Genomic DNA, 13,590 nt, shown 5'->3' with positions numbered 1-13,590 from the left:
CTGAAGAAGATCAAGCTCGATCGGGGCCCAAGTCATTCTTGTGGCTCCAGATTGGTCAAGAAGACCTGTCCAGCCTCCACCTCCTTGAGTGGAGATTGAGCGGCGGCAGTTTATGTTGTTTGACCTGCCTCCCAAAGTCTGGGATGTAATCTTGGCAGCCAGGTGTCTCTCCGCTAAAACGGTATACGCCTGTAGATAGAATATATTTAAGGCATGGTGCACAGCAAAGGTTGTGGATCCATTTTCCGCCCCTCTTTCTGAGGTTCTATTGTTCTTCCTTTCCTTTGCCCTGCAGGGCTTTGTTCTGGGGACTCTTAAGGGCTACCTTTCGTCCATTTCAGCCTTCCTTAGGCTTCCTGATCAGCCTTCTCTTTTCAAGGCCCCTGTTGTAAATCAATTTCTTAAGGGCATTACTCATCTCTTTCCTCCTGTTCCCTTCATAATGCCTCAGTGGGACTTGAACTTGGTTCTTACCTATTTGATGTGCGCTCTCTTTGAGCCGCTCCACAACTGTCCTCCTAGGCTCTTAACCTTGACAACTGCCTTTTTGGTGGCCAGCTTCTCTGTACGCAGGGTGAGTGAGCTACAAGCTCTTTCTTCCAAGTCTCCCTTTCTGGCTATTCATCCGGACAAGGTTGTCCTTAGAACGACCTTAGTTTCTTCCCAAGGTGGTTACTTCTTTTCACATTGGCCAAACCATCACTTTGCCCACCTTCTTTCCATCTCTGCATCCTTCGAAAGAAGAAGAGAAGGTTCTCCGCCTGGATCCAAAACGTGCGCTTTCCTTCTACTTGAACCGCACCAAATAATTCTGGGTAGACGACCAGCTCTTTGTTGGTTACGTGGGTGCGAAGAAATGTTGGGTCGTGCACAAATGGACCATCTCCAGGTGAGTCGTTCTGTGCATCAAAGCCTGCTATTGTTTGGCAAAGAAGTAGCCTCCAGTAAGGCTGCGTACCCATTCCACCAGGGCGATGGCAGCTACTACTGCTTTGGGACAGTAGTGTTTGGTGAACGGGGACATCGCTGCACACGTTCACCAAACACTACTGCCTGGGCTGTCTAGTCCGGAGAGACGGCTTCTATGGCCGCTCTGTTCTCCAGGATTTTCTGGTGTGAACTTGGTTCGCAGACCCACCGCCGGGGTTGGTATTGTTGGGGTATCTATTCTAAGGTAAGGAATCTATAATTAACTGTTTCTTTCAGATGAATAAGTTACTTACCCTTGGTAACAATATATCTGTAAGAAACATAGGTTATAGATTCCTTACTGCCCCACCCATCCTCCCCGTTCTGCAAACTGATTTCTAGGGTTAAGGACTTCCTTTCAGGGCCCTAGTTTTGTGCACTAGTGGTCAGTGTCTTGCATGGCTCTGCGCTACTGGTGAGGAAAGTTGTGTACAGAACTGACGTCAGCACGTGAGGATGGCGTCTAAGTAGCTGCTGCGACTTCATCCCGGCGATCACAACGACGACTAACGCGGAGCCAACCAACGCCACCTTTAGACACGCAGGGGTACTGCTGACAAAAAACTTTCCGGAGCCAGTCTAAAGACTGGGGGTGATTCTAAGGTAAGGAATCTATAACTAACCTATGTTTCTTTTTTTTTTTGATTTAAAAGATTTTTATTGAAAAATAAAAGTTGAATATACATATACATAGGCAGTTGTTCATAGTACATTTGTTGTCTCTTTCCCTTAGAGAGAGAGGGTGAGGAAGAAAAAGAAGAGAGAGGGGGGGGGGGGGGGTCCTAACCTATGTTTCTTACAGAAAAATTGTTACCGAAGGTAAGTAACTTGTTCATTCGAATAAAACATGCTTCAAGACCCTGTCTGCCCTTTCTGCTCCATGCCCATTACATGACTACTGACGTTCATGCTATATAATGTGTACATCATTCAGACATTGCTAACTTAATAACTAATCAAGAGTCCACCTTCGTCAATGAATGGAATTGTGATCAAAACAAAGTCAAATTCATCAAAAGTTGACAATTCCAACTTAAGCAAAAAAATAAACTTCCCTGTTTCTTTCTCAATGTTAGATACTCTTAAAACCCCACTCTTATCTTTAAGGACAGTATACAGCCATGCTATGTCTCACCCCTATAAAGCAGAACAATCTCATTGAGCAACTAGGAAAATACATTTTGTTTAAAAATGTGCTCTCATCTTACTTTCCGTCTTGAATAACACAACGTGTATTTTATAAAGCGCACATTCACCCGTAGGCAACTTGGCACTGAATAACTAACAGGTGTTTGTTACCCAACTCAGTGGTACTCATTTTATCGACCTCAGATGGATGAAAGGCTGAGTGGACCCTCCGGTATTTGAACCTGTGACCATGAGGTCTAACACCGGCCTCTGCAGTGGACGCATTAGTGCAATGAGCCACCAGACCCGGCTTAATAGTTAACTCCTTGGACACTCATGACGAGCTGAGCTCGTCATGAGCCACGGCGCTTCGGTGCTCATGACGAGCTCAGCTCGTCATGGCCCGTGGAACTCTCAGGTGCTGGAAGAATTCCCCCGCTGTGCTGAGCGTTCCACGGGAGGCAATACACCTGTGACGAGCTGAGCTCGTCATGAGCACAGGAGTGCTGTAGCTCATGACGAGCGAGCATGGGGGCGCTGTGCGCGCCCGCCCCCCCCAGCACAGCGGGGGATTAACCCCCGCAGCGAAGGGGTTAAATGTAGACTCAGTTACTCAAGTTCCCTTATTCTCCTACTCCATGAAAATAAACATGACTGATATTTGTTCCAGACGATAACAAACAAATGATTACAGGCTCAATCGTCACGAAATGTCTATTGTAGACTTGCAGGTACGCATAAACATAGGTGACCTGGCAACCTTCTACGTTTATTAGGTCTCGTCTCTATGGGTTGCGCACATGCGCAGTCTCGCTGGCGAGATTTTATGATTTAGAGGGGTTTTCAGTAACCGGCTTCAAGCCCCGCCCCTCTTTCCCATTGGCCTGCGTCACCGTTTATGCTAAACGGTGGCCAGCCATTGGTAAAGAGCTTTCTATGACGTAGACTTTTCTCTTTTTCTGCCGTCCCACTTGGACGGCCTGGCCTGCTTTCCTTCTGAAGTAAAAGGTTTCTTATCTTTATGGGGGCAAACACATGGCCACATAAAGGTAATAAACCTTTTACTTCAGAAGGAAAGCAGGCCAGGCGGTCCAAATGGGACGGCAGCAAAAGAGAAAACTCTACGTCCTGGCGAGTGCTTGTTTAATAGGCGCATGCTTTTCCTGGTTAACTGGCTGTGCCTCCTCAGTATAGTTATTGCTGGCCATGCTCTCTACGAGGTTGCGCTCCATCTCGAAGATGCTCGGCGAGAGGAAGGCCGTTTGGGGCATGGTGTACAAGTTTGTTTTCGGATAGCTGTTGCTCTCTTGCACGTTCAGTGGGAGGGTCCTCTGTAGCATAGCAGTGTGATACCTTAGTCGAAGGCAGCGCTTGCTTCTCTGAACAGTGATCAGGATTCTCTTGTGAAAAATGCTGGGGTCTCTGTCTGTGAATATTTTCTTGAGGGTAGCTGGTGTGTGTGTCGAATCCCAAAGAGTATAATGCTGTTTACCCCCTGTTAGTGGACGGACTGATTTTGCTGACAGTCAGTAGCTGGCGCTGAACAGTCAGTAGCTGGCGCTGAACAGGGCGCTACTGTAGAAGGGTTTACTGGGTCCCACCTGAGCTCGCAGCAGATACAGAGGTCAAGTTCACGAACGGACACAGCGATGTGCCGGGTCTGCACACAGAGCGCTGGGCTGCGGCACTAGGGACCGCGTATGAGCCACTCGCCATCTGTGCTTTCCAGGGGAATACCCTTGAACAGAATGACCATGACCAGGTCCAGGCGCCAGATCTTGTCGTCCTAGCGCTGGCAGTCTATGCAGCGCATCTTGCCATTCTGGTTGGGGTTTCAAGAGGAGGCAGCAGGGCGGCTTACGGCCAGTTATGGTCCGCACCAGGTCCTGGCGACTCTGCAGGCTCAAGTCGCGGCTTAGCTTGGCCAGCAGCCGGGCTGCCCATGCCCGCTTGTGTTCAGCGCTCTGGTTAAGAAGCTCTTTCTTGGCATCTCTTCGCGCGACATGCGCCACTTCTACTGTTTCAGGTAAAGCATTTTACGTGCATACAGGTTGAACCATGTGTAGGCCAGCGCGTGCCGTGTGGCAGCAGTGCCTTGATGCACGGGTGGTATTCATCCATAGACTACGGCGCTGCAATATCTGACGTTTCTGCCATATTTTATTTTCTATTGAGACTGAGAGAACCCGGAAGATGACCAATACTTAAATGCTGGAACGCGAGCGTACATTTTATTTGCAGCCATTTTAGGCGTGGGTTCGCCCTATAACCTCGTAGTGGAATAAAAAAATGCCAGATTTTTTATTCTCTATGAATTGAGATGGCGCGTGACCACTCCCCAACTTGTGCGACTGTGGGATGTTAGTGAAGTCTAAATCGTCGCACCAGTGTTTGAGATGCGCCATTGACCTGTTCATGCTTTCCTCTGCCCCATTGGTCGAAATTTGTGTGACCTTTCCCTGCCTCGCCCAACCAGCTGCTACTTTATCGCGCTCATTTTCGAACTTGGCACGCGGATCATTTTCAAACTTGGCAGGCTCTGCTAGTGCAGTCAAATGGAGGCAGCAAGCACTGTTGTGGTTTTCTTTGTTCTGGGCAAAAGTTGAATAGTGCTTATTAGTGGCAGCTGGTGCATTTTAAAAGTGGTGCCGCTGAAAGTTGTAAGTCACACATAAAGTGTGAGCGAGCTTGACACAGACATAGGTGGGGGATGTATGGGGTTCTCGCCTCGCAAGAGAATTTGAGAAATAGGAGTAAATGAAGTATTTTCAGTTTATCGTTCAATAAAGGTTGTTAGCATTTTTTTTTTTTTTTTAAAGGGAAACAGACTTGCTAGTCTCCCTGCTTACACATAGACACGTTACTCACCCTGCATTCATACAGGCACACTGCTCACCCTGCACTCATACAGGCACACTGCTCACCCTGCACTCATACAGGCACACTGCTCACCCTGCACTCATACAGGCACACTGCTCACCCTGCACTCATACAGGCACACTGCTCACCCTGCACTCATACAGGAACACCGCGCACCCTGCACTTATAAAGCATTCTCAGTCACTCACTCAGCACATATACAGCCCCCTGCCAAGAGTCACACATCGTGTTTTTAATAGCGATGGGGCTGCTTTTGTCGGATAGAAAAATGAAGACGTGGTATTTAAGCACAGACAATTAGCTGCTTTCGGGTTTGTAGTTGATTTTAGATGGAAATTCACATTTTAAGACAAAACACGTTTGCAGGGCCAATTATGGCCGAGTGCAGACTTGAAGTGCCCAGATGAAACTCAGTCATCCTAAAATGCTATGTCATAGACTACCTGACATATAGAACTGTGACTGAATATGCAGTGACGAAAGAGAGAGACGTGTGATTGCAAAATGAACACTGAAATATTGACAGAAAAATACAACCACGTTAAATATATATGCAATAAAACATTCCGAATAGAAATATTTGAAAGCGATATAAACGTGCATATGGGATTTCCTATCCTCAGTTATCATTTTGGGAACATTGCACTTCCAGGTCCAAAGCCACATTGCTGTCCGCAGAATACCACCTGTCTAACTGTAAACTGCATAACCGCTGGACAAGTGGTACTTTGCACAAAAGTGCTATTTAGCACTTTAGTACTTTTTGAACGTGCATGCTGTTTAGCGCCGTGTGTGCTATGTGACGCAATTTTTGGCACGCAATGTTGTTTGCAATACCAAAACCATTGCTCATGTGTACCAACATGGGCGCTATACACATAATTCCTGCTGCGAGAAAAAGTACTGATTGATCAAGAAATAGTGGAGCAAAACGTGTCTAATTGCCATTTGCACCGAAATCTGCACGGGTTGACAAGTTACAATAAACATTTGCATCAATCTTTTCAAATATTGGTGCATCAGCGCCAGTTAACCAACCTGCAAATTAAGCAATCCGAGAATGTTCGTTCTTCGTTATGCGTTTGGTTAACCAGCCTTTACTATTTATTGTTACCTCGTGTGTTATTTTTATATAGCGCACCTATGTAATATGGCACTTATGTAAAATAGCGCCTCAGTAACAATCAGTACCACCCAGGCAGTGCATGTAATTCGGGCTCAGAAAATCAAAGAAAGCGTTTATGCATTGAGACAACAAAGTCTACGTTTGAGTTCTGTTTGTTTCAGAAGGTATGCGCAAAATGAAAAAGTGCTATAAATTCTTTTTTTGCATATTTATATAGCCCGAACTCGACCCAAAGGTATTGGACCGCTTTACACAAGCACCGCATTTACATTACACATTTAGGCACGGGGAGATTAAGTGATTTGCCCTGAATCGCAGGATGCGGACGCGACCCGAGGCTCGTGGCTCGAACCCTGGTTTCCAACACCAAAGTCTGCAGTCTAGCCGACGGACCACATCCTCTCCCCTAAAATATAAATATATAAAATATAGTTCAAAAGGTGCACTTGAGCGCTAGAGCGCAGCGAGAGAACTGGAATCGGAAAAAAAGAGTACAGGATTGTTCTTGCTGGATAGGACTTGACTTTCACAGACATAAACATTCCTGGCCATCAGAGGAAATGGTGTTTAGTATTGGGAGCTAACTTGTTAATTCTCTGCAGTTAACGGATCTCATGAGATTTGTAAAATGGCTGAGTTGCTTTAAATGGTAGACGCGGGCTAGTGTCTTGAGCCTGAGCTGGAAACCTGGAGAGCTATGGTAAAATCGTGGCTTTGCCACTTAGCGGGTACATTGTGTGATTCTGGGCAGATCACTTCATATCCATGTGCTTGAAACAGTAAAAATTGTGTAAACCAGCGGTGCGATTTGGTGTATTCCAAAGAGCCCAGGACAGGCCCCCCTCCCTATCCCCCATCACATCCTAGTTTTAGTAATACGGGTTAACCTGGTCCTGCACATAATTATATAATTTCTCTTCTACATACTGCAAAGCTATACATAACACACACACACACACACACACACACAAACCTATATATTTAAAATTAATAACAAAGGCACATGCCATTTGTCATGGCAGTGTTTTAACTCAATGTTTACGTTTATTAATTGCTTCTAGAGAGAACATCTCAAAAGACCTCCCCTGCCTTTCTCTCCTAAACTCTTTTTCAATAATAATCAGAGGTTTAAATGAATCCACTAAAAGATGGGCGATAATAAGCTGCGCATTTTCTATTCAGTGCTGGCTACTGGGAATTGGTTCTGTGTAAATCGCTGCTTTCTGACTGTAGGGCGTTGCTATAGAAAACACACCGCCTCCACCTCCTGGAAGGCAGAAATGGGTCTAGTGAACCCTCTTATTGTGACAAAGAGGATGTGGCCTAACGGTCAGAGCTACCGACTGTATAGCTGGGGAACCAGGTTAGAGCTTGGCGTCGGCTCAACAACCTGATATGCGGGGCAAATCACTTAATCTCTCCATGCCTACCAAAAAAATAACCGGCATTTGCAATGCAATTGGTCTTGCATTTACGCGAGGTTGAGCTATTGACATTACGGATCACAATGCCTTTTATTTTTGTTTTTGTGTTTAAAACATAAATTAAAGGTATTGTCATTTACAATGCCAATAGCTAAAACTATCGTAAACGAGAGACCTATTGCATTGCAAATGCCTGTTCTTTTCTTACTCCAGCAAAAAAAGTAACCCCCAACCCATAAAAAATGGGAAAAATATACTGAAGAATCTGACTCTACAGTTTTACGGGTATGGGATGAGTGGGATCGTATGACCAGGCATGGGTCCTGTGCACACTGTCACTGGAACCAATCTATACTGGACCGATGAGCGCATAACAAGGGCGACACCGGTCCTGGGTTGCTTGAGTTCAGGTTCAGGGAGGACCTGGCTTGGCAGTTCCCATTGGAGCAGGGTCAAGACTGATTTGCATATCGCTGGGTCCAAATTGAGGCAGCATGATGTGCAAAATAACAATGGACTGGGATGCAGCCACGAGTAATTGCCAGCGTCTGAGATTTATTCAAGTATTCCAGCGATCACTTTTTGTATGCTTCAGTATATCGCCCAAATTAGGGCGGGTATGCCCAGACCTGAATCCCGTGCACATTGTGTCACTAGAACCAAGCAACACCCAGGACAGAAGCAGGGTCAGGGGCAGGTACAGTCTTCTCCATATTGGCATAAACCAAGATAGAAATGAGCAAATACCAATCGTTTGTACAAGAGAGAAAATAATTTCTTGTTTCTAGAATTAAGACAGAGCGTTTAGTCAAATATGTGAATAGATGTTAAAGGTCAAATTGAAAGTGAGACTGAAGTAGATTTTTTTTCAAAATGGGGTATACAAGTGTTAGAAATTGGGTCTCAAGTTGGCAGAAGTTTGCACCCTGTACAAATAGAAACCACAATCCTAGTCAGGGTAAGCTATATACACACTTTAAATTGTGCTCACCCTCTGGTAGCTTGGCACAGCAGGGAGTCTTAACATAAGAGGCAATGTGTAAAGTACTTGTGCAACACACAGGAACGCAATGAATGCACCACAAAAAACTCCACACAGTCTTAGAAAACTAGAAAATATTTATCTGAGTAAAATAAGACCAAATTGACAAAAATCCAATAAGAAGTCGTTGAGATATGAATTTTTAAGGATTAAACCAAAAATAGTGCTTAGAAGTCACTAGGGTCTAATGGTTACTTAAGCTTGTGAGGGACAGGTATACAAATCCAAAGTTCTGCCTGACTGCGATTGAGGGCAACCTGGCTACAGGACCCAAACCTGAGGTTCCGCTGAAGAGGAGGAGGAGGATTGTGGCGTTGAAGGGCGATGCATCTGTTTCTGCAGCAATCTGCTGCAGACCCTGCTTCTGAGGCCCAGGACTGGAGGGAGCACCTCTGGTAAGGGTAGGACTCCCAGATGCCAGCAGCACTGGCAGGATTGCAGAAAGTCTTTTGTGACACTGGGATAGGGAGCAAGCCCTTGGGCTCACTCTGGGTTCAAGTGAGATGGGTCCAGTCATTGTCCTCAGAAGGCAGTGATGAATGAATATAATGCTTATATAGCGCATGCTGCCACCCTACGGGTATCCTGGAGCTTCAGACTTAGAAGAATTGACCAGAATAGAATGGGTTGGAGCAGAAAATCAGGGAGAAAAGAGGTTAGACCCTAGGAAAGAGGCAGGGTTTAAGATTCTTTCGAAACTCAATCAAAGAATCAATTTGTTTGAGATTCTGGGGTAGCTCGTTCCATAGACTGGCACCAGCCACATTAAATGCCCTCCCTCCCAACCTAGAGTGTTTGAACCAACCTGGGAATCGTCACTAGGCTGGCACTAGGGAAGGGAAGCTGCTTCTTTGGCTGGTACTAAGTAATTTTTTTCTGTAGTGGGACTGGACCCATCTCCTGCACCACTCTAAATACCAGGCAGAGTGACTTAAAGTGAACCCTTTCCTTAAAAGGCAGCCAATGTAGATCTCTCAGGGCCAGGGTGGTAGATGAGCGCCGCTGCCTATTAAGCACCAGTTTTGCTGCTGCAGACTGGACTCTCTCCAATCCCTGAATGATGTATTGTGGAGCCCCCAAATACAGGGAATTGCAGTAGTCCAGCCTGTTTATCACTGTACTTCTTACCACCAGGGAGCGCAACTCTCTTGGTAGTAGTGGGAGTATCTTACTTAACATGCGCATTAGGGAGATGCACACGCTGGCGGTCTGATTTGCCTGTGACTCCATCTGAAGATTATCATCAATTAGAAACCCCAGATTGCGTACCTTGCTGACCGGAGTCAGTGGTTCCTCATCAGAAGAACGTTTAAACTCAAATGGTAGATGTTTAGACATCCTGGCAGAGGAGCAGTACACCACCTCAGTCTTACCACCGTTAAATTGTAGAGAGTTTCTTCTGAGCCAGCTAGCTGTCAGGGTCGTACATTGCTGGAACATGTCCAGAGATACTGCATGTTCTCCTTCTAAGGAGAATGCCAATTGTGTATCGTCAGCATAATTGACTAGGCTGACTCCAAAAGATTTAATAATGGGGAGCAAGGGCTGCAGATATACATTAAAAAGAATTGGACCGATCGCAGAGCCCTGTGGCACCCCATAGACTGCCCGGGATTTGCTGGAGGAAAACAGTGCCAAGGTTACTACCTGCTATATCCCTGCAAGATAGGACTGAAGCCATTGCCATGCCCGTACTTTCACTACTATCTTCTTCAGTCTCTCCACTAAGATGGAGTGGCTCACCGTGTCGAATGCGAGAAGCACTAAGACAGTGGCATTCCCGTTGTCCGCTCGCATGCGCAAATTATCCAGCATGGTGGCCAAAGCCTTCTCAGTCTCATGGCCTGCGCGGAACCCAAATTGGTCTCTATCAAGCAAGTGATTATCCTCCAGAAAGCACCATAGTGTCCTACTAACTGCTTTTTCCAAGATTTTAACCAGATATGGCAGGAGAGAGATGGGTCTGAAACTCGCCAGGATTGACGGGTCCAGGGAGGGCTTTTTAATCAATGGAGTCGCCACTGCTTGCTTCCAGCATTCCGGGACAGTTCCTTCTTCTAAGGACTGATTGCAAATCTGCCGTAGCCAGGGAAAGGTTTCTCGGCCAAATGGCTTCCAGATTTTATGGGGGAGGAGGGTCAAGGGGGGAGCCCGAGGACACACTGAGCGCCAGACTATTAAAAGCAGCATCAGTGAGGGTCTGAAAATTATCCAAGGTCGTTGGCTGTTGTGGGTCTTCATCCATCATTTGATCCGAGTTATCTTGACCATCGGTATTATTAGGATGAGAGTACCGACAATTTTGACAATCTTGTCTTGAAAGTAAGAGGCAATCTCATCACATAGTTTTTGTGATGCTGCCACTTTATTATTCAGAAAGTTGGGGAGGAAAGTTCCTTAACGATCTTAAAGAGCGCTTTTGTTCCATTCGGCGCTTGTGTAATAGATGTAGCGTAGAAGTCCACCTTAGACTTAAGGATGAGCTCTTTGTATTTCAGCTGTTCTAGTCAAGTCTTTTGTATCTTCCTCAATGTAGCTCTTTCTCCAAGTCCTCTCTGCCTTCTTATGGATCATTTAAACCTGTTTCAGTTCTTCATTATACCAGGGAGCCATGATTTTATTCCTGTTTTTTAGCTTCTTTACTGGAATTGCCTGATCAAAAATATCGGTTATATAGCTAGTATAGATTTTATAACTTTCCTCTACTGTCACAGTGGGTATAAAAAGGTTAGCATCTTGGGCGGACACATGGGTTCTAGTTTTACCTAATTATGCCCATTCCTTGCCTCTCCTATACATCCTTGGCTGACTAGTTCAGTCGTCTGGACAGGGCAGCCTAATATTAAAATGAATTAAATGATGGTCAGTTCAATACTGAGGTATTATATTTAGAACCTTAGTTATAGATTGATTGGCGAACAGTAAGTCAAGAATGTGCCCCCCTTGATGGTTGGAATGTTCCACCAACTGTGAAAGATTGAAATGTGCGCATGTGTGCCTCAAATCTTTCAGATGGTTGCTAAAATTCCCGTCCTCCCTAAGATTGAAATCTCCTAGTATAATCATTCTGGAGTGTGCCAGAGTTAGGTTAGTGATAGTGTTCAAGAGAGTTTGGTATTGCGTAGTACATCCTGGGGGCCTATAGCACAGCAAGGGCAGCTCAGCAAAGCAGATAAGCAATTCCTTAGAACAGTCTGTCAAAGCAAAGTGGCAATCCTTACAGCACAGCTGTCTTTAGTCCAACAGAGTTCTTCCCAGGTCCAGTAGTGTACCGATTTGTTTGGGTCAGAGCCCCAGTACTTATACCCAAAAGTGCCTTTGATTTAAGAGCCCTCTGAAGTGCACAAAGATCCCTTTCAACCCAGTCCTGTCTGCCAGGCTATGTGTGGGGCGTCACATCAGTGCTTTGTGTGTGGACAGGACACGATCTATTGAAGTGCAAGATTCAGCCCCTCCCATTTCTCCTTGCCCAGAAAGACCCATATAAATGCATATGAGTTCTTAGATGCTGCTGATGAGCCTCACCTTCCAGTGTTTGAGGCTGTCTAGAGGAAATGCACAAAGTGTAGCTGTCACCCTTCCCACACCTGTATTGGAGACACTGAGTAAAGTTTAAGGCAGAGAAATGTCACTTTTCTAAAAGTGACATTTCTAAAATAGTAATGTCAAATCCAACTTTACCACTAAAGAGAATTTATCATTACCATTCCAAAGATATGACATGATTTAGCTACTCCTTTCTAATCAGGAAATATTGCTTAAATGTGGTTTTAAGAATTCCCAATGCTAGCCTGTGAGAGAAATAAGCCGCACAGTAGTGAAAAACAAATTTAGCTGTTTGTCACTACCAGGACATGTAAAATGTAAAAGTACATGTCCTACCTTTTTAGTTTCACAGCATCTTGCCCATAGGGCTTTCTAGGGCCTACCTTATGGGTGAACTCTGTGTGATAAAAGGGGAGTTAAAGTCTTGGCAGGTAGTTTTAAATGTCATGTCAAAGGGGCAGTAAACAGCACACAGGCACTGCAATGTCAGACCTGAGACCGGTTTAAAAGGCTACTTGTGTGGATGGCACAATCCGTGCTACAGGCCCACTAAGTAGCATTCAGATTACAGGCCCTCTGTATATGGTATACCACTTTAAAGTGAACTAAATATGCCAATCCGGTGTATACCAATGTCAACATCTTAGGGAGAAGCACATGCACTTTAGCACTGGTTAGTAGTAGTAAAGTGATCCAAGTTCTAAGGCCTACAAAAATCAAGCATTTGCAATGCAATAGGTCTCGTATTTACGAGTTTGAGCTATTGAGATTGTAAATGACAATGCCTTTTATGTTTTGTTTTTTAAAACCTTAATAAAAGGCATTATCATTTACAATGCTAATAGCTTAAACTCTTGCAAATGCGAGACCTATTGCATTCCAAAAACTTGTTTGTAAAAGCGCCCTATACTGTGCATTCACTTTAATGGAGGCCACGCCCCTTTCATTAGACGACATGCTTCTGAAGAAAGGTGCGGAGCCGGCATTAAAGTGAAAACTTCGGTATGGAGCGCTTTTACAAAAAGAAGCATTTGTTTAAGTAGTCAAACAAATGTTTTATTTTTTTGTAAAAGCACCCTATGCCGCGCTTTCACTTCAATGTCGGCCACACCCCTTTCTTTAAGACACAGCTCGGCTAAAGAAAGGTGCGGCCACGATTAAAGTAAAAGCGCGGTATGGGGCGCTTTTAAAAATAAAATGCATTTGTTAAGCAGCATAGCTCAAGCAGAATTGCAGCGCTGTGCAGGGATCCTTTTTAAAGATAAAGTGCAGCATCCATGATCAGTGCTGCGCTGTCCTCAAAAAAGGGTGGGTTAGGGTTGGCCTGTTGTGCCTGCAAAAGCAGCTAGATTAAAGACATTGAAGATAATGATGCTTATGGACTGTAGCTAAAACGGACTGTGTGACAACAAGTAAAAATGCAGACAAGGCGCTACAAAGGCGGGACTAACAAGCCTACTAACAAATTAGAAGCA

The 13,590-nt window shown here is 45.1% G+C and overlaps 1 protein-coding gene and 1 pseudogene across 2 annotated transcripts in view; one reads left to right on the top strand and one right to left on the bottom strand.

Annotated features, from left to right (window-relative positions):
• The window catches only part of LOC147706079 (serine/threonine-protein phosphatase 4 regulatory subunit 1-like), a 342,243-nt gene that overhangs the window by 90,877 nt on the left and 237,776 nt on the right, over nucleotides 1-13,590 (top strand). The window lies entirely within an intron of this gene.
• Nucleotides 3,596-4,218, bottom strand: LOC147706080 (nuclear factor 1 A-type pseudogene; annotated as a pseudogene).

The sequence above is a fragment of the Lissotriton vulgaris genome, chromosome 7 (genome assembly GCF_964263255.1).
Source record: "Lissotriton vulgaris chromosome 7, aLisVul1.2, whole genome shotgun sequence".
In the NCBI taxonomy this organism is placed as follows: Eukaryota; Metazoa; Chordata; class Amphibia; order Caudata; family Salamandridae; genus Lissotriton; species Lissotriton vulgaris.
The sequence above is the reverse complement of the archived record's forward strand: the minus strand, read 5'-3'. Positions and strand labels throughout refer to the sequence as shown.